At 54.6% G+C, this 21,292-nt stretch overlaps 1 long non-coding RNA gene across 1 annotated transcript; it reads left to right on the forward strand.

Moving 5' to 3' along the window:
• The first annotated feature begins 723 nt into the window (after positions 1–723).
• On the forward strand, positions 724–3,687 carry LOC118501009. Its single transcript, XR_004903582.1, has 2 exons — positions 724–889; positions 3,363–3,687. It is a non-coding gene; the product is annotated as an uncharacterized LOC118501009 (long non-coding RNA).
• Positions 3,688–21,292: the final 17,605 nt, after the last annotated feature.

Here is a 21,292-nt window from a genome sequence, read left to right on the forward strand (position 1 = left end):
CCATGACCTCCAGGGCCTGAATCAAGGTGGCTGGGTCCAGGCCTTGAGCCCAGGCTCTGTGGGGCGGGGCTTTGAGGGTGCTGCCTTCTGAGGCCTTCAGCTAGTCTAGCTGGGACTGAGGCTTAGTCTCAGAGTGACCTGGGACTTCTCCAAGGGCCTGGGGTGCACCCCACTGTGCACAGCTCTTGGGGATCTTCTTCCTAGGGCTTTTCAATCCCATAGCAGACTCGGGTGCTCAGAACGGTTTGTAACCCATCCAAGGTCAACCAGAACCGGGGTCTTTCTGAACCTGGAGCCCCACCCCTGTGAGGGATGCCACCATGTGACTACGCTGATAAAAAGGCAGGGCCTTGAGACCTGGAGTGGGTCTTCTCAGGCAGAGACTTGGGGAACGGTCCCACCAAGCCGCCTGTGGGAGCACAGAGGTTTGGCCCACTCTGAGCAGGCTCTTGTGGGCTCTCAGGAACATTGCTATGGCTTCTTGACATTTTGATTTTTTTAAAAAGATTAGGATTTGGGTCATTTTGGTTTGAGGTTCAACACGTCAACGTGGCTTTTTCTGGCTTTATGTCTGCCACCTGGTCTGGTTCAAGGACAGAGAAGAGTTTCCATTGATCAAATATGTGCAGGTGGGGCTGCCTGGGGGGTGGGGGGGAGCTGTCGTTGCATTCTTCTCAGCTGCTGCTCCTCGTCAAGGAAGCTGATGAGTCTGATCTTCTCCCGCCTGGACTGGCCATTTAGACAGGCAGGCCCAGGACACTGCTCGGTGGGTCCCCGCAGCCCCTTGGTAACAGAAATAGGTAAATGAGCGGTATCTGACATGGAAAGACGCTCACGACACGTGCGGATTTAAACTCTCTGTCAATGACAAAACCCACATGTATACCTGGTGAGAAACTGAAACTCTACAGAAGTAGTTTTAGAGTGAACGAAATGTGTGGATGTTTGTACGACGCTCAGGAGGACGGCGCCTGGCTTCTTAAGTAAAAATAGGTGAAACCAGAAGTGACTTTTCCCCACACTCTAGATCCGTCGTCTCCCTCTCCAGAAGCAAGCAAATGAATAATTTCTTGCATACGCTTCTAGAAATTTTGTGTGCTTATACAAGCATGTGGGCACAGCCCATTCTACCTTGTGAAATGAGAGGAGAAGGCCATAAAACAGCTTTGAACAACACGATCCCATTTTCAAAACACACTCACAAGGAGCGCGTAGGAAACCCCCTGGGATGGTGTCTCTCAGGGCACGGACAGTGGTTTGTTCCGAAAGGTGGGATTGTGGTTGGGGTTTCTTTTCCTTTTTGTCTTCTTTTGCTCCCTCCTTTTATAGTTCTAAACGTGAATTAAAGAGAGATGCGTATGACTAAACAAGTGAATGGGTGACTCTGTGGACTCTGGTGTCGTCAGAGGGCCAGCGTCCCAGCTGGGGGCTCAGGACCTCCGTCATGGAGGTTGCCCAGACAACCTCCCATTTGCTGCCTGCGGTCTGTCACTCTGTTGCAGATTCTGAACCCTGATCTGCATGTGGCTCTGCCAGGTGGCTGCAGGCCTCCCCTCAGGCCCCCTGGGCAGATGATCCCACCAGGATAGAATGTCCAGGGCGGACCTACACACGCTTCCCAGCTCTTGCTGTTTGCTTTGCTCCCTCCATATCCATATCCATCCAGCAGTTGTGGGGAGAAGACTCTCTCCTGGCCCGGCCCTGGGGGGCCTGTCTGGTTGGACCTGACTCTTCATCAGGGAACGAGAGTCACGCCCATTTGAAGTGAATCTACTTATGTGCCCATCCTGAGACCCCAAGTCCCGTGGCCTGGGGGCCTTGGCCGTGTCAGGCAGCCCCCTAGGCGTGGGCCTTTGAATGTGAGCTGGCAGGTTCAGCCTGGCTCTCCAGCTCTGTGGTCTGCCCTCCTTGCAGCCCAGTCTGATTCCTGCAGCGGAGAGCAGAGCAGAGCAGGGGGCCTGGGGGAGGGGTCTGGGGGAGGGGCCTGATTGGGCAAAACTGACTCCGCGTGTAGGTCTGCAGTCAGACAGACCTACGAGCTACCGCGTGCTGCTGTGTGTACTGCGCTCCCGTGTATAGTGCGCACCCACGCTTTTGGCCCAGACTTTCAGGGGAAAAAAAATCTTGGTTTTAATTTTTTAATTCAATTTTTTATTTATTCATATTTAGAAACAAATCTGATTATCATATTCCAGGCTATTATTTTGCATATGGATATCGTTACTGCTTTCTAGAGTTACACGTTTAACGCATGAGCATAAATAAAACAATTAAAAACACATCGATACGGAATTAGGACTGCCCATGTATAATGCGGATCCTTATTTTTCCCTCAAAAATTTGGGTAAAAAGTGTGCATTATACACGGCAAAATAGGTAGGTGTTATTGCTTGCCTGCTGTGGGACATGGAGCAGGTCAGTTTCACCTGTCCGAGCCTCAGTTTCCTCATCTCTAAAATGGGGGCAACATGGTACATGGCTCACAGTGTTAATATATCTTCATCCTCAACTCACCCCTTTGGTGCACAGGCTTCCAAGGATCTCCTGTGCACCAAGCTTTACTGGCCCTTGTGCAGACTGCAAGCATGACAAAGCCCTACACAAGACACAAAGTGGGACAAAAGGAACACTTCCCAGCGGGAGAGCCTGGGAAGGCAGGCGAGGATAGGAGCTTGGATGTGGGGCTTGCAGCGGTCAGGAAAGCTTAGGCGTTTTCCCAGCCCTTGCACGTGTATTACTTTGCCTGTTTCTTACAATAGTCCTAGAATCAGACTTTTGCTGAGGGGAGGGGAGGTTGAACGTATTTTTCAGCCTGGTTGAGATGGATAGGAAGTCAAGGGCGATATGCCGGACAATACAGAACAACACCCAGGGTCCAGTCCGTCCTTCCCCTCTGCTCTCATCCAAGGGTAGCTGTTTGCTTCAGCCTCGAGGCCGGGAGAGTTTGAACATCACCCCAAAAGCAGTTTTGCCTGGGTGACCTCTCTTCTGCTTTTCTACCCGGCTGGAGAGGACAAGGTCTTCGGACAGACCAGCCTCAGACCATGACTCTGCCACTTGTACACTGGAGATCGTGGGCAAGCCTCAGTTTCCTCATCAGGAAAATGGGCACAAGGGCAGTGCCCACCTTGCCAAGCTGCTGTGAGGATTCCAGATGGTGCAAAGCAGCCTCTTAATGCCGCGCACATGCCAGGATGTCTAAGGCAGGGCTGGGTCCTCTGCCAGGGGGGCCCAGTGTCTGGACTCAAGACATTGTTCTCCTTATTACAAAGCCACACACCAGGTCCTAGCTCATCTGGGGCCCACGTGAAGCTTGGGGCTCTGGAGAAGTTTCATCCTCTTATTTGGCTTTTGTCTTGCAGACCCTGGCTGAATGCGCCCACCCACCTGCTGCCCCGCCAGGCCCTCACCAGGAGAAGGAAGCGGTGAGGTGGAGGCCAGGAGCAGACATGGGTGTGCAGGAGCGATCGGGACCCCAGTTTCGGGGTGACAGGCCAGCCACAAAACCTGCCCCCGTGCTCTCCTCCCCGCAACGCTTCCCAAATCAAGAAGGCAACACGGGTTTGGTGTTTTTCCCTCCCTCCTCTCATCTGTAAAATTGAGACATTACAGCTCCGAAATGGGCTTTGAGCCTGTAGAAATTAATCCGGTTTGGCAGGAGGTCTGCAAATAAACATATTGTTTCGATTGGTGTTGACATTTGGATTGTGAGAAGGTTTGAAAATGTAACTGTAGTTGGGATTTTCCAGCCCGTCCAAGTCTTTGCGTGGAGGGGGCTCAACAAGCACACTCTGGCGGCTGGGAGAAGGCCTGCTCACAGCAGCCCCGGGCCCCGCTGGGCGAGGCTGCCGGCGTCGGGCTCCGAGCCTGCGTTACAGGGGGCGGCCCGTGCTCCTGGGGGTAGGCATCTCAGGATGCCAGGCCTCTCCGGGAAGCTGGGGCAACCAACCCCTCCAGGAGTGAGTGACCCAAAACATTAAGAGCACCTACTATGTGTCCAGCACCTTATAGGGCAACTTCATTTTGTCCTTGCTCCAGTGGGCAAAAAGTATGTATGATTATCTCCACTTTACAAACTGGGAGATTTACAGACTGAGAATCTGAGAAGTTAAGTAACTTGCCCAAACCACACAGGAGTAAGGTGAAGACTTGAACTCAGCCCTTTCTGGATCCTGACGGCTTGCCCTACACCACCAACTGTATGCCAGGAACTTTCTGGGAGGTTACTTCACCACAAGAATGGCTCTTTGTCCCAGGGGAAGGGTTGAGCCTGAACTGAGGTTACCTAAGTCGGCATTGTGTTGGGTTGTCAAGATTGCTAGAGCCATCCCGTTTCTGGGACCCTTGTGGACCTAAGTCCCCCTTTACCCTCCTGCCACCACGGAAGTGGGCCTTCCCCCACCCCAGCCTGGACTCCGGGCACTGGAGCCCACGCTTCAATGGCCTCTGAGCCCCCGGAGCCTGTCCCTCTCCCCAGCTCCAGCCTCCCCAGGCTGCAGGCCCCAGCAGAGAAGCAGCCTGGGTCCCAGTGGGAGGGGACGGCCCTGGCAAACCCCCTACTCAGGGCAGAGGGACACACAGCTTTCAGGCCATGAATCCAGGAGGCTGGCTGGATGGGAGGCGCAGGCACCTCACTTTTGGGAAGGGCTTGGTAATTTCTGCACTTGGCAACTTCTGTGTGTCCCGAGCCTCATCTCCCAGCCTCTCAGCTTCCGGGCGACAAAGGCCAACCTCCAGTGGCTTCAATCACCAGGGCTCCTTCGTCCTGTCTCCTTCCCACTCCCCTGCACCTGTCCCTGCGCGGCTGAACGTGGTTGGGACACACGCACCACCAAGCTGTCTGGTCTCACTTTGACCTCGCCATCGGGGACCTCCTGTGGGACAGTAGTGCTGACTGATCATCCCCCAAGTCCACGGCCAGATGACTATTTCACCAGGTGTCAAAGTTCATCAGATATAGCAAGAATCCTCAAGGATGGGGCCTCCGTACTGCAGGGAATATAGGCCGGCAGCACCCACACTCCTCTTGCAGCCTGGAGGACAGGGAGTGGGGCCTGCAGGCTGGCAGCCCAGGGCCAGCCCCACCCACCCCTGGCTCCATGAGGGTGTGGTGGCCCCATGCCTGGCCACGGTTCTTCTCGCTGCCCTCTCTGCTCCATCCGTCCCCTCTTTGGGGCTCTGGAGGTGACAGAAGTCTCCTGGGGGAAGGACCCACCTTCTCTGCTCCCGTGGATGAGGGGAGTTCCCACTGCAGACTGAGACAGACCTTGTCTCTGCACCTTAGCACACTGGGACTTCCTTCTTTCTCCCCCACCCCCCTCCCCCGCCCTGTCTCTATTTGGTTTGACTCTGAGGCACGTTACTTCGTATATTCAAAGGCTCAAAACCATGACCAGAAGTTTGGGGATGTTCGTCTTGGCTTGACACCATTCTTGGAGCAAATGTTTGGGTTTAGATTTGTCTGGATGATGATGATGATGATGATGATGATGATTATTTTGTAGGCTAGCTTTGCCTTCAGGAGGTATGGGCCTCCAACGAGATCTGAGGTTCTAGAAATCAGGAAGGTTTGTGTTATTTCAAGATTCAGAAAATCACTGTGGTTTTGGGTCACGGTGGGGTGAGATTTGCATGCGGGTAGCGGCGGTGGCCTGGGGTTTCGGCCCTCGCCCGCTGCAAGGTCCCCGTGGGGTTTGAGTGGGAGGCACTCAGATGTGTCCCCGTGGGTTGGGCCGGTCCCAGGCCAAGCCCAGGTGACGGGAACCCCAGGGAGGAGCATGACATGGTTCTGGGAAGTGAGAGGGGAATTCACTCGCCCTTCAAACTTCTTATCACAGAGCACGCCTGGATACGATTTCCACAGACTCACGGGAGAGGGGTTGGGGGGAAAGCGTGTCGAAGGCTCTGTGACAGGAGCTGTGCTGGCGGCTGCGGAAACCGTGATGGGAGTGAGCGGCCGGGTCTGCACTGAGTGGCCACGCACCCGCTGGGTGACTTCGGGGAGCCCCTGAACTTCTCTGAACTCCAGTCTCCTCACGCCTCCTCCCAAGGCGCTTCTGAGAATTGAAGGGGATAGTGTTCATAGAAACTCACAGAGGAGGTCAGAATAGGTCGGTTTTCAGGAACTCTGCAAAGGGGCTGTACCTCATTTACTATGCCCTTCCCGAGTGAGCACAGTGCTTGGCCCTTCTCGGGGCCCGATGGGACCTGGCCTCGCGGGGGCTACTGTGAGCTTTCACGGGAAGCCGGTTTCCCAGAGCAGAGCTCCGAGGCGGCCGGGCACTGAACTGCCCTGTCCTGCCCTGGAAGGAGCCGTTCTCTCCGGGCGCCGTGGCCTTCCTGCCGTGGACACCAGTCTTTGGTCACCTCCGGAGGGTGTTATTCTTGCCAAAGTCTGTCACCTCCTGCCTCTGAAAACGGCCCCGTCCATGGCCATCTGGCCCGGGCTGGAGGAGCCTGACCCCTGTCCCCAGTCACAAGGAGTCCCCACGGCCTCTGCGTTTTCAGTGTTTGGATCACGTGCTGGAGCTCAAAGCCCTGGGTGGAGCGCCCTTGGGTTTCTAGGTGCAGTTCACAGTCCTCGGTGCCATTGGCCCTGTGACCGGTAGCCTAGAAACCGCTAACTTTGACCCGTAAGTGACAATACAGGCCTTGATTCACCGACTGACTTGGCTTTCTGTCCCAGGCACTTACTCAACCCTCACTGATGCCCGGGGGCACTGGCACTATCCCCTGTGACAGAGGAGGGATGGAGGCTCCGAGAGGGTGAGCGATGTGTCCACGCTCGAACGGCTTCTAGTCTTGGAGACGCGGCCTGGAGCCGGCTCTCGGGCTCCGTGGAGAACCGCTACTCCGCACAGGCTGTGGTGGAGGGAAGCCGGTGCTCAGAGGAGCCCCCTCAGCCTCTGGCTTGGTCAGCGACTCCAAATCTCTCGGGGGTCCTTCCCCATCTGGAACAGGTTGGGTGCGGAAGTCCCCCCAGCCAGAAACCCATCTGCAGCCTTGGAGGACATGAGTGGCCGGCTGCTCTGCCAGGCCGGGTCCTCGCAGCCCGTTCGGAAGGTACAGCCGGTCGTGAAAAGTGAACTGTTGTGAGCAGAACCGCCTGGGGCTGTGTTGGAGGCGGCACCGATTAACTGGCTACGGCTCCTTTCAATCCCCGGGTCTGTTCTGCCACCAGAACCCCGAGCCTCAGGATGACAGTCCCCCTACCACCCAACCCTTCCCTGGCAGAGCAGGAGCCCAGGCCCCGGTCAATGCCGCAGTGTTCCATGTTCCCCCGGCGGTGTCCTCGTCAGGGTCACTTTGCTCTCTTCAAAAAGGATCTGCTGCTGCCCCACGGAGGCTTCTCAGGCTCGGGGTTCGCTGCGTGGGAGCACAGAGGCCTTTTGTGGCTGATTCGAAAAGGCTCTGCCACCTTCTCGGATGCTCAACAACCTTTGACGAGAGAGTCACGTTTGCATATAGAAGGACACGATTTACGTGTCAAAAACCATTTTTGTTTCACCCTGTTAAGGCGGAGTGAAATGCTCGCCCTGTTGGGGCGGAGTGAAATGATTTAGGAAGGCTTCTGTCCCAGGCTCCAGTTCCCCTAGATTCCTGCTCCTGCTCCCCTCTTCGCTCTTGTGGGGCCAGCCACGGCCTTTGCTGCGCTGAGATGTCCCTCGGAGTCTACCCTTGAGTAGCTCCTCAAATGCTCCCGCATCGCTCGGTTTCAGGCCCTCGATCAGTCAGCGTCTCTCACTGAAATGACCTGGCACCTAGTCTCTGGGCTTCCACTCCTGCCTGCCTTGGAGCCTTGTAGTGTCCAGAATGATGGAGAAAAATGCCAGCCTGATCCCCTTGGCCTCAGCTCCCTCCTGCCCCTCGATTTTCTGCTATGGCCTCCTTCGGGCAGGTTTCTGGCTCAGCGCCTTTGCATGCTCTGTTCCCTCTGCCCTGCATGCTCTTCCCCCAAATGCTCACGTGGCTCCATCCTCACCTCTAAGTTTTCCCACGGCTACTTCCTCAGTGAGATCTTGTTTTTCTGTCCTGTTTCAAATGAAAGCTTCCTGCTCCAGCAGGTTTCAAGGCCCTGCACCTAAATTGGTATTTATAATTTTTTAATTCTTTTTTCTTAAAGAGTCTACCCCGCACACACACCAAGTTATAGAAGCTTCAGTTTCCACAAAATCTCTGCCCCTTCATTTGCCAACTTACCTGTTTTTATTTTGTTTATTATGTCTCTTCCACTACCATTAAAACATAAATGCCATGAGGAAACAGAATTGTCTTTAAAAAAAGTTTTATTCCCCAGATCCCAGACAGTGGCTGCACATAGTAGGAGCTCACTAAATGTTGCTGCACGTGACCGCTTGCGGTCCATAGTTACACAGCATCCAGGCCACTGCTGGTTTAGTGTCTGTTTTCCCCGAAGGACCGTGAGCACGGCGAAGGCAGGGCTGCGCTTGTCTTGGGCATCCGGCTGTGTCCCCAGCATAATGCCTGGTCCCCGATGCTTTTCACTGGCTCCGGAAGTGGCTGCTGAGGAAATGAGTGAAGTAAAACAGAGTTGGGGAACGGCAGGAGTAAGGCACATATCAGAATAAAAACCATGCAGCGTCTGTGGCTCGTCAGAGCCGGGAGGGCGTCTGGAGACGACTGAGTGTACAACTTGGAGACCGCGCCCCCGGAAGTGTCCCACGGGCTGTGGGTGCCTGTGTGCACGCGAACATGCATGTGTGCGTGTGCAGGCGCATGTGCACACATGTATGTGTGTGGGGCACAGGGAGGTGAAAGGAGCGGCAGATGGACAGATCCCGGGCCCCTATCTCCACTTCACACAGAGCGTCCCACTTTTCCCAGTTCGTGTATTAGACTTCAGCTTCTGGTTTTGTTTGAAAGGAAAGAAAGTTTCCAGGCAAAATCCAGCAGTTTCCAGTTGGGAACAGCTGGTTTGATCAGAACCCTCCTCTCTGTGTTAGGAAGGGTAAGCCAAGCCCCGGAGATGTAGAGGCACTTGCCCAAGGTCACAGGCTGAGGTCCAAACCCCAGTCCGGGGCTGGTCCCTGCCACCCAGCCCACTCTTTCTGGCTTGGGCGAAGCATCATGTCCTCGTAGCTGTGAGCAGGTGGCCAAGCACCTGGATGTCCTGGGGCTTATGGAAGAGCCTCAGGGATCCCCAGGCTTTAATCCCATCATGCGAATCAGAAATAATTTTACTTGCAAGAGACATGGCTTCCTAGATGCATGCAGTAAAAATCACAAAGGTGAGTGCACGTCCCCGGGGGTCAGCTCAACACGGAAGGCTCACTTCCTTTTAAGTCTGTTGGTTCATGTTCACTGGCCAAGTTCGTTCAGAGCATTGGCTGGAGGTGCTCCTAGCAGATGCACAGCAGCAGATATCAAAGGTTTTAGAAAACTCCGGGAGCAAAACTTAAGAGGGAAATAATTTTATCTGCTAGTTTCATGGTGTATGTATAAGTGTGAATATGAAAGAAATGAAAAGACCTTTTCTCATAAAATTTTGATGCTGAAACAAAGTACCTGTGCCTAATAGGATTTCTATGAGGGAAGAAGAACCATTGTTTTTCATTCTGTTAAAAAATATATTTTATAGCCCTGGCTGGTGTAGCTCAGTGGATTGAGCGTGGGCTACGAACCAAGTGTTATAGGTTCGATTCCCAGTCAGGGTGCATGCCTGGGTTGCAGGCCATGACCCCCAGCAACCACACATTGATGTTTCTCTCTCTCTATCTCCCTCCCTTCCCTCTCTAAAAATAAATAAATAAAATCTTTTTTTAAAAAAGAATGCCTGTTCCAGCCTCAGGAAGAGGACTGAATATATTTTTTAAAAAAAAAAATATATATATATATATATTATTTATTTATTTATAGACAGAGTGGAAGGGAAGGAAAAAGAGAGGGAGAGAAACATCAATGTGTGGTTGCTTCCCACACACACCTACTGGGGACCTGGCCTGAAACCCAAGCATGTGCCCTGACTGGGAATCGAACCAGTGACCCTTTGGTTTGTAGGCCAGCACTCAATCCACTGAGCCACACCAGCCAGGGCTCATTCTTTAAAATAAATCTTTAGTTTATTTTCTGATGATAAAAGTGAAAGGTACTGATGAAGAAGTAGACCATTACAGAAATACACATGACTTAGAAAGCGAAAGTGTTTCAATATGGTATCCCCCCCATAGCCTCAGTTATAATTAATTTGCTTTTAAACCTACTGAGTGTCTATATCTATTCCAGACACTGGGAGGACACCAGTGAACAGACACACATGTCACTTGTGCCCTCAGGGGACTCACGGTTGAATGTGGGAGAGGTATAAAACCACACTATTATAAAAATTCAGCTGTGTTTTGCATTAAAAAGGAGAAAAATGAAAGTATAAAACCAGGGAAAAGGACCTAGATAGAGAGGTCTGGTACAACTTCGTTGGGGAGAGGGGTCAAGACGGAGTTGGAATCTGTTAAGGATGTGAAGATGGGACAAAGGGTGGTCGAGGAAGGAGAAACATCTGTGCAAAGGCCCTGTGGCGGGAGGGAGAAAGTCACGCTGTGGTCAGCACTGGTTCACAGCAGCAGACACATTGGGGCATCTGCGAAGCCCATAGTAGGAGTTCTGGGCTTTTGTCCTGAGACCAAAGGAAGCCATAAACTGTGTTAAATAAGAGTGGGTCTGATGAAATTTGTACTTGACACATATTCTTTCTGATTCAGTGAATGCTTTGTAGAATGACTTAAGCAGAAGAGGCATTTTATTGGCTTATGTGGCTGCTGCCTGATCTGGGGGCTCAAATGATGTCCCCAGCTTCGCTCAGCCTTGTCATTGGTCCTGCTGACTCGATATCCAGGCTCCATGTGGGGCCACCCGCAGCACCAGGCGATCACACACCGTCTTTCTACCTGCACCAGAATGAGAACCAGTGTCAACCCAGAACCAATCACTGTGATTAGGGGAATGGGATCCTCTGATTGGCCAGGATCAAGTCACGTGCTCCAGAAGTGGTGGTGGGTTCAACTCTGCCCAGGAGCACATGGGCTTCTCGGCACAAAGCAAATCCATGTGATGGAAGTGGAAGGGAGGTTACCTCTGGGTGGGGGATTGAGATCGACTAAGAGAGGGCCCAGGTTGTCCTCTGAGAGGGTTGACAATGTCCTCTATCTTGATCTGGGGTAGCTACGTGGGTGTATATGCATCTACAAATGTGTGGAATTGACTCTTAAAATGTATATCCTTTGCTGTTTGTAAGCTATAACGGGATTTTAAAAGGTCCTGGTTGGAGAGGGGGGAAGAGAGTGTTTCCAGAGAAAAATCGGGGCACTGTTACCAAGAGAACGGTGAATGATGTTCGTTATAACATATTAATATCGTGTATGTATATACATATGATATATAGACGATCTTTAACACAGTGTGGATATCACAGACTAAGCTCTGTGTAGTATCTTTTCCCCTTAACAAAAATCTTGGGTACTTCCCCATGATATGACCACCACACTAGGCCATGGATTTAATTTCATTAGGCAAATGAGCTTGTCTCCTCAGCAGGCCTTGCTGGAAGGGACACCCCAGAAGTGTGCTGGGGACCAGCCCCCCGGAATGACCCATTGCCTACAGAGAGGCGGTGCTTTCTGGGTCAAGGGCCGCAAGACTTACTGTGCACAGAGGCCCCGGCCTCCCACTCCTCTCCTCTGGGCCCCTCCTCTCCTCTGGGACCTCTTGTCTGTTCCTCCGGGCTTTCGGCTTTTCCTTGCGTTCCCTCTCCAAGTCCCTCACTCTTACTAGGTTGTTAAGGACTCTGTCCACGCCTGGGCAAACTATTTGCTTCTCTGTGCATTGCTTTGTCCTCCGCAGATGGTAAGAGTCATAGCAGAAGAGAGGATTAGAGTGCCCGGCGCACAGTAGGAGTTTTATCTGTGCTGGATGTTACTCCAGGCTTTGGGAGTGCGGGGAAAATGGTGGAAGCCTTCCCGGCTGCGTTCACAGCATTCCTCCCTCCTCTGGTTCTGGTCCGCCGCAGGGTTCTTCTCTTTAACCCCCTTCGTCTGGTTTCCTCTCCTTTTAGCTTTACTTCCCAGAGCCCCTTTCCTGGCGAGGAAGGGAGTGCATGCTTCAGGCCGTTCTCAGGAGGGAGACTGCCCCCAGCACGGTGCCCTGAGCTCAGGAATGCCTGCGGATAGATGCCCCTGGAGCCCCCTCCGCCCGCCCCCATGGCCTGACAGTCCCCAAGCTCTGTTTGTCTTCCTCTGGCTCAGGAATCCCTTCACCTGTTAGCATCACTGGTGAGAAAGGCCCAGGCTTGGAAACTGGACCTGAGTTCAAACAGCTCTGAGAAGCTTCACTCCTGAGATCATCTCAGTTTCCTCAGTTGGGAGGTTTGGCCCATGCTTCCCCTGCAGGATTAGGAGGATTAGATGTGGTCATATATGTGTGCCCGGCACACAGTAGGTCTTCAATACATGCTTGTTCTCTTTTTCTCCGGGCCCAGCAATGAGATCTCCTTGGCAGCCTTGTTTGAGGTGTGCAGTCCAATTCACAGGGGCTGTATTAGTTTGCTGGGGCTGCCGTAAACCATTGCTACAGCCTGGGCGGCCCACACACGAGAAATTAATTTCCTCACAATTCTGGAGTCTAGAGGCTTGTGATCCAGGTGCCGGCAGGGTTGGCTCCTTCTGAGGCCTCTCTCCTGAACTTCTTCGTGGTCGTCTCCTCTTCCTGGTGTCTTCACAGGAAGGTCTTTCCCGTGTGTGTGTGTGTGTGTGTGTGTGTGTGTGTGTTCTAATCTCTTCTTACAAGGACGCCGGTTACTGGATCAGGGAAAGCCCATGTGGCCTCACTTTACCCAAATCACCTCTTTAAAGACCCTATCTCCCAATACAGCCACATTGTGCAGACTAGGGGTTAGAGCTTGAGCATAAGAATTTCTCAGGGATACAGTTCAGCCCTTACCAACAAAGGCCTTGAACCGAAGCAATTTTCCTGCTTGCCATTCATTGTTATAGATTCCTTGCCGTGGGCCTTGAGGGTTTTTTGAGCTTTCCCCTAAAGGGGCCCTGTGTCTAGGATGGAGCTCCCTCTTCTCAGCCCGTTCACAAGCAGGAGCAGAGATTAGCCGAAGCCACTGGAATAGTCACCAGGGAGGACGCAGTCTCAGGAGGGGAGCTCCCTGGTGGGGCAGACAACCAGCCACGGCAGACAGGGTTCTTGCGTCCCTGGGTTATCGTGGGGTCTGGGGCTGGGGCTGGGCTCAGCCGTTTCCTGCTGGGGACTCTTTGAACCTGACTTTGCCACGTCCCGGGCTTGTGGGCTGCCAGGCCTGGGTGTGGGGCTTTGGGGAGTGGACGGGCAGACTGTGTGGAGGAGACAGACAGACTGGCAGCCATCCCTGTGCACTGGGGTGAGATGGAATGAGCCTGAGGCTAGTCTTGCTGGCAGCCACATCCTGCATCTCCTGAGGCTCCCTCTGTCCCCCGCCCAGCCCGCAGCCCGGGGCCCGCCCCCAGACAGAGGGCAGACTGAGCCTGCGCAAGGCCCGGGGTTGGCCCAGATCTCTGGTCCTCAGATGCTGCCGTGGGCACCTGACCCCCCCCCCCCCACAGGTCCAGCAACTGACCTGACCTGTGCCGAGGGCAAGAAACTTGAGTCTCTGCGAGTCCATCTCCTCTGGATTTAAAGTGGTTAATACACTCGGACGCCATGGCAAAGAAGGCCCACCAGGCACAGACGGATGTGTGCAAGGTTGCGATGCGGCCGATGCACACAGAGTGCGTTTCACGAGAGAGGGGCTTGGGGTTGAGCGCCAGGGCCAGGCGCAAACACTTCAGAGATTATTGGGGCACTCTGGAACGTGAGGATTGACCCACACTCTTTGGGACAGATGACATGGGGACACAAAGCCATGCACCAGTGGGGTTGGCCTCTCTCCGTTGTGGGTAGGAGCTGAGGAACTTAGGAATTTGCCTGAACAGAGAGGCCCAAGCATAGACTTTTAATCTACAGTGATGTGCATATGTATCAAGATTTCCTTTTTGATTCTGATCTTGTATAAATGGGCACCATTTGATTGCGATCTTGTATGAATGAGCTCGTATAAGTGAAAGCACGTGGGCTCTCTGATCATCAGACAAGAACAAAAACCATTGTCAGATTTTCCTCTTTGCCTTGGCCACCGGGAAGCTCTGGGTAGGATCTAGGTTTCAGTTGCTCTATCTTTTGGATCTCTAGTTTCTGACACAGTTCCCTCTTCCCTTCCCTTAGTTAACACTTGTCACGTAAATTATGTACAAGCGGTCACACTGTATGACTTACTCGGTATGGAATCTGCAATAAGTTAGGAACTGGGCAGGGGTGGGGGAGTGTTACTTCCGACATACATAGGGATAAAGAATGCTCACCGATGGAATTTGTAATCTGATTTTATTTAACAGCCAAGTGCTGTTGAAGCGCTTTACAAATGTGAATTTATTTAACCTTCATAACAACTCGAGGAGGTGTGTATTGTTCTCATTCCCATTTAGCAGATGAAGAAACTGAGGCAGACGGAAATGCAGTAACTAGGCCAGAGTCACATGGCTGAGTGGCACAGCCAAGACCGCGTCCCGGGCAGCCTGGCTCCGGAGCCCCTGCTCCAGGTCAGTGCCCTAGGACCCTGCATGCTGCATCACAATGTCGCCACCAGTCACATGTGGCTGCTGAGCACGGACGACAGGGCTAGTGTGACTGAGAAACCAAATTTTAAGTTGACTTGAATGTTAGTTTTAATGGCGGCCCGTGGCCTGTGGCTGCTGGGTGGGACAGTGCAGCTCTGAACCCAGGGCTTTGTAGCCCCTCCCCCTCTCCTGACGTTGGTGGGAAGGCAATCTGTGCCCAGAGTGGAGGTGATTCCACTTTGCATATCAAGAGGCTTAAAAATTTCCTCTTCCTCCTTTCCCTCCTGTTCCTTCTTCTGCATCATAGCTGACCCAGTCTCAGCACTTACAGTTTGCACTTATCCCTCAAACCTCGGGAGGTGGAAGGAAGAACCGGCACTCAAAGGAGGTCAGTGTCCTGGGGGGAGTCGTGAAGGCAGTGAGTGGTAGAGTCAGAGTTAGCACCACAGTCTAAATGGCTCTAATGCCAAACTGTTTCTCTGAGGTTTTGTTTGTTTTAAAGCAAAATGTGCTCCCCTTCTTCTCACTCCTTAGTCTACAGGCCTGTCAGTTTCCAACAGAGTCAAGTTTCTGTTGCTGACTCAAGTCAGCATTTTTGGAGGCAGAGGAGAGGAAGACAGAGGTGGCGAGCAGAGGCGGCCATGTGCTGGGTCAGCACAGATGTGCGCAGCTGGCGAGGACACGCATCGCAGCAGAGGCTCGGTGGCTCCAAAGGGTCACTGGGGTGGTACCCAGGGCTCCCAGGGCCGGCGGCCCCACGTCCCCCAAGAAAGGTCTCACACTGGGAGAAGAGTCAGAACGAGGTACTTCAGTTTCCTCATCTGTGTAATGGGGACAAAGACGATGAAAGGACACGGTGTCCGAGAACATGCCTGGCAGATAAAAGGGAGGCAGTCTCGCCCGTCTCAGAGCTGGTCCCTGGGGTAGAAGCTCCCGGGAGCCTTTGCAGGGGGGGAAGAAGCCTTCTGGGCACAGCGCCGTCTCCGTCTCGCCGTGGGCGAAGGGAGGAAAACAGCTTGTTAGCGGAGGGGTCGGGTGGGCGGCGGGGGCTGCGGCGCATGGCTGTCAGCTGAGATCACCGCTTCGCCCTTCCAGCTGCCCGGGGATGTTGTGAAGTTGCAGAGACAGGGAGAGGAAGCTCAAGCTTGGGGGCCCCTTGGGGGGGGACAGGGGAAGAGAGCCGAGAAGGAGGATGTTAATGAAAACAACATTGCTCGTTCAAGGTGACTGCAAGGGTTTGGGGCTGGTTGGGTCAGGGTCTGGCTTGGGCTGAAAACAAGTCCCCCAGATGTGGAGGGGCTAGGTGTGGGCCGGCATGGAAGAGGAGGCTAGTGCACGCCCAGCCGACTGACCCGTTCAGGGGCTGCTGACCCCCCAGAGATCCCTGACTCTGGAGAGACACCTGAGAGAGGGCAGCTGTGAGGCTCCGGAACCAGAAAACCACGATGGCCTAGTCGTCTCCAGACCGTGGCCTTCCTCCTCTCGCTTTGCAGATGGCACACCCTCCTCGCCGCCTGATTCCAGACTCCGTCGGAGTCCAGGGGTGCCTGCTGGAGGCCTCCGGCCTGACCCAGCGTTGACGCATGCTAGGCCCAGCCCGAGGAGCGGAAGAACCTGCCAAGATGGCAAGGCGGAGATGGGTTTCTTATGACAACTCCCAACTCGGCTGCTAACTTGGCCACCAGACACGGTCTAGACTTGCAAAGAGTGTGCAATATCTGACAAGCATCTGCACAAGGGCCCCTCCCAAGCCAGCCACAGAGCGTGTCCTCAGGGCGGGCCTGTCAGACAGTCCTTCTCCTTTCTCGGGCGGGGACGCTGAGCTGCGGGAAGGCTAGGACTTCCCGCCATTCAGTGGAGAATGGAGCGGGCTTGAGACAGATTCCTGATCCTAGGGCAAGAAACCTCTTGTCATTTATGCCCCCTCTCCCCACTTCTTCCAGAGACCTCGGCAGAGAGAGTTCCATCCTAGAGGGGCAGAGCGGGGCGACGGGGGGAGGGAGAAAAGCACCGTGATTTGTCCCCTGGCCACTTTGACAAAGGGCAAAGGTCCTATTCCTTAGAACCAAGGCCCTGGGAAGTTAAAGGAATAGATCAAAGCCACATGGAACCGGGAACAGACCAGCTGGTGCTGGGACCCCCATTCCCTCTTCCAGGCTCGATTTCATCACAGCCGGCCTCCTGGCAGTGTGCTTCAGGGCACACAGAGCCCACTCCATTCCTTTGGGAAACTTGGGGGTTTTTTTGCAAGGGGGGGGAGTGAAACTACAGTTGGCTATGCAGACAAATGTGTCTTTCCTCCCCTGGAAGCCCCACCAGGGTGGGGCCCAGCTACCCCTCTTCTGGCTGCAGCAGTGTCTCCAGGCTCTCGTCCACAGCAGGAAGCTGCAGGCGATGCTGAAGGCCACAGGCTGGCTCAGAGGCGGGGGCCTGCCTCCAGAAGTCCCCGGTTCAGCGTCTGAAAGTCTTCACAGGCCAGATGCCAGCTCAGGCTTTCACGGGCCCTGGAGGAGACCCTGGGAGTCATCTCATCCACCCTTTATGGCACAGATGGGTAAACTGAGGCCCAGAGGGGGGAAGGCAGTGCCCCTGGGGGAACTGCAGTCAGGCTCCTGAGTCCTCATCCGGGGAGGCTTCCAGAAGCCCACACTGCCCTTCTGGAGAAGAGCCGATGCGGATGGGCAGGAGGCGGAGAAGAGTCGGGGGCCTGCTCAGAGGGTCTGGGAGGGACCAGCCAGCCCGAGGACGAGTCCAAGGGCTGCTGGGCTTCAGGCTTCTGAAGAGGCAGGACGCCACTGTCTTTCCCAGGTCTCGTTCGGCTGGGCTTGTGCCCAAGACGAGATGAGTGCGCCTCTCCTCTCCTCCTCATGGCAGAGGAAGGCCCTCTGTCGGCTCTGAAAAGGAGACCGTTCCCCACCCAGGGGCTCCTCGCTCCTCCAGGGGGTTCCCAAGAAGACGAGACAGGAGAGTTCTCAGGGCAGCAGGCTGTCAGGTGTTCCTGCGACCAACGTGCCCCCGAGGACCAGGCGCCCCCAAGCCAAGCCCCACTTTCTGGCTGTGGACCCCATGCCACTCACGCCTGCCAGCTACCCCCTCCTGGGTTGCCCAGAGTCCCCCCCGCAGAAATGGAGGAGGCAGAGTGATGTGGGGCGCGGGCACGCGCCCAGGCCCTCAGCACTGGGAAATGCAAGGGGACAGGGCAGGTGGCAACCCCGGGTCTGTCCTTGATGGGGCAGCTCCGGCTTCTGTTGGAAACAGTGATCACACTAGCCCTTCAGAGGGGCCCTCGCTGTCCCTTTGCGTTTGTTTCTGCCCACTTCACACACTGTATTCTCCCTCTTCCTTTTTTCTGTTTTAAATGGAAGTTGTAAATCCCTGGCATCCCCTTCAAAAAACAAAACCCAAACCAAAAAAAGCCTCTCCAGTCCTGAGAGGTATGATGGGCCGGGCACCAGCCTCCTGCCTCTTCCAGAGTCCAGGACCCCCGCACTTCTGTTCAGAAGCAGAACGCTTTTTTTTTTTTTTCTCTCTCCCCCTTGGACAATGTGGTTCTAATATATATCAACAGAGCCAAAGAAAAGACCTTTTTTTTTTTTTAAGAAGTTAACTTCATTTCAAGAACTTGTGTGTTTCTCATTAGTAACGCTGTCTTTTGAAATCCAGCCGAGGGAGGCGATTCCAGTGGAAATCAAAACTGATACGCGGGGCTTTGACTCCAATGCCGCCCTGTCCCTCTCGCAGCCTCCTTGGGGCTGCCGGCCGCCGCCGGGATGGGACAGGCAGGGCAGGCGGCCAGCTCTCTGGTCCCCGACGCACGGTCCCGCGTCTTCGGTGGGGGCCCGTGAGGCTGGGGAGTCCCGCGGGCAGGGGGTCTTTCAACTGGGGGTCCTTCTCACCTGGCCAAGGAGGCTGAGACTGGGCTTGAGCCTTAAGACCTGAGAGGAGGAAAGCAAGACCCCTCAGCTGGGCGACCTGGACACGGGGGGCCTGCGGGGGGCGGAGGGCTCCGGCCATGATTGGAGCCCCCCCACCCCCCCCAGCTGAGTGAATCTTACCCCAGAGGGCACGGCCAACTAGTCCCAAGAGGAGCCCCGCTGACCCCCAATTGCTACATTTTTTGAGCTGTTTTCAGTGGAAAACTCCCACTTTTTACTTTTTGGGGCCAGTTTTGGCATTTCTTCTCTGTGAGACCAGGCCTCCTGCAGAACGTCAGGAAAATAGAAAAATCTTCCTGCAGTCAGCCAAGGGGCCACTTTCTCGGGATGGGTCGTTTTCTGGGTGGAGGGGGAAGTCCAGGGGCATTCATTCACTTCCTGCTCTTCTCTTCTGTGCCCTGACCCCAAGTTGGATTTTTTTTTTTTTTTCATAAACGTCTTGGTTTTGGGAGAGCTGGTACGGCCTACTGTACATGTCAAAGGGATTTATTTCAAGGATGACAGAAACCAACAGGACGGCTGCCCCCAGCCAGCCCCCTAATCAAATTTCCCCCATCCCTCAAGACCTAGCCATGTCCTTCCTTCAACGGGAAACCTTTCACCTCCCGCCGCTGCCGGGTGAACCCAGCTCCAGCCTCGGGGTTCAGCCTGAGCCGCCCCCGTTACTGTGGGCTGGGTGACAGTTTTGAAAAATCAAACTGCCTCCTCTTGCTTGTATTGCTTACCTTTCCAGACATCCAGACGTTGCTGTCTTATCTCCTTAGCGAGGAGGTGTGACTTTCTGGACACAGTGCCTTTTGCCCCTTGTGTCTCTAGCTCCTTACCCCAGTCTTAGAGCAGAGTTTGCAGTAATGGCCGGGATGATTAAAATGACCACTCGCACTTTGTTTTTACTTTAACCTGTATCTTCTCCGACCTTTTCATGGTGATCCCTCAAAAAGGTAAACATTTTTCTCAAGGGATGACCAGAATGGTTAGAGTCACTTTCTCCTTAAGGCCCCTTCAGGTCCTCTTCTGATGCTTGGATGGCTTGGGTGGCCACCATGTACTTGGCCTTTGCCGGAAGTTTTCTCAGGCATGACTTGGGACCATGTCCCCCCACCGTGAGAGACCATGTCCCCCCCACACCCCCTCTCCCCAAGTTAAGTTTGGGGGGACAGGAAGCAGCGTGTCGTGGGGGAGAGCTGGCGGAACTGCCCGGGTTGAACCCCAGCTCCATCCTGCAGCTGCATGGGGGTCCTCTGTGCCTCGGGGTCCACGTCTGTAAAAGGGGATCATCGGGGTGCCTTCCTCGCACGGCGGTGGTCTAGATAAAGTGAGCCCGCAGTAACCTTGCACTTGCTTCCATTTGCTGAGCTTGGCTAGGCCAGGCATTGTGCTGGGCACTTGACCCAGAAGTCGATGCAAGAGGCGCAGACATCAGCCATTCCAGACGTCTTTCCTACCCTTCTGCCCACACCGTTCCCCCTCGGCTGGCTCCCTCTGTGATACACTCTGTGATTTCCCTAAAGTCCCCTCTGGGTCTGTACTTGCTGTGAGCGGCTGGCCTCACTCTCCACCACCGAAGCTCTCAGAGAGTCAAGGCGTCGCTCTCACCCCCGCCACGGCCCGCGGCGCACGCTGACAGGTGCTTTGTGAACATCATCAAGTCCCTGTCCCTGGGATGAAATTGGAGCACCCCTTGTTTCCCCGAGAGCCCTGGATTGGAGACTACAGCAGAAGCCACTGGGTGGGGACTTTCTGTCCATATTATGGATGCTGAGCCCTGCTGGAGGGTTCCTTCCTGGTTGAAACCCCAGGAGATCCTTGTGCCCTTGAGCCTGCTGAGGGGTTGGCATTGGCGGGCCACCCCTCCTCTCCACGCGACGAACCTTACACCCCCTTTAGGAATGGGCTCCGGTGCTGCCTCCTCGGAGGAGCCTGTCTTGACTCCGAGTAACCGTAGAGAGCTGAACACAGCACAGGCGAGGCCTCGCTCCCTAGAGTGCCGCTGCCCGGGGGCTCCGACTTCCCAGGGCCCCGGGCACACACACACAGTGACCAGTGAGCGCGGATCAAACGGATCCTGGCGAAGCAGAGCCAACCAACCCCACTCACTCCCATACTGCCCCGAAGAGGTTGGCACACACCCTCGAGATTGACACAGCTAGTTTCTCCCTTAATTCATTCAAAAAGTACTTGTTGAGCCCCCAAGGTGGTGCCAGGCCCATGCTGGGTGTGGGGAACCAGTGGTGAATCAAGCAGGCCTGTTCCTAGGTCCTGGCCACCCTGGAGCCCCCTGTCCAGGCTAGTGGATTCAGGGGCAAGGCCAAGATAAAACCAGGGGGTTGAATGGTACAAGCTCCCCCCACCCCCAGACGTGGCCTGGAAACCACCATCCCCAAGCTGACCGCACATCTCCAAAGAAAAGGATGAAAATAATAGCCGTCCGTCCGCAGAGCTGCCCGGGGCCAGCGGCACCTGGGGGCCAGCGGAGCCGATGGGCGGGGTTGGGACCATCCCGCTGCTCAGGTGGAGCTGACCCTCTGAACCCAGGCAGGGAGGACTCAGTCCACCCCGAACCAGCTGGGGCTGTCCAGCTGCGGGCCGGCACCGCTGAAAGATCCTAATTAGCTCATTTCCCCAGCCCTGTGGGCTTCGAGCAGGCTCCGTTCACCTTTTGCCCTGCCCCATCTCGCTCAATTTAGCAGTTCAAGGTTCACCGTGGTG

The sequence above is a fragment of the Phyllostomus discolor genome, chromosome 6, assembly GCF_004126475.2.
Source record: "Phyllostomus discolor isolate MPI-MPIP mPhyDis1 chromosome 6, mPhyDis1.pri.v3, whole genome shotgun sequence".
Lineage (NCBI taxonomy): Eukaryota > Metazoa > Chordata > Mammalia > Chiroptera > Phyllostomidae > Phyllostomus > Phyllostomus discolor.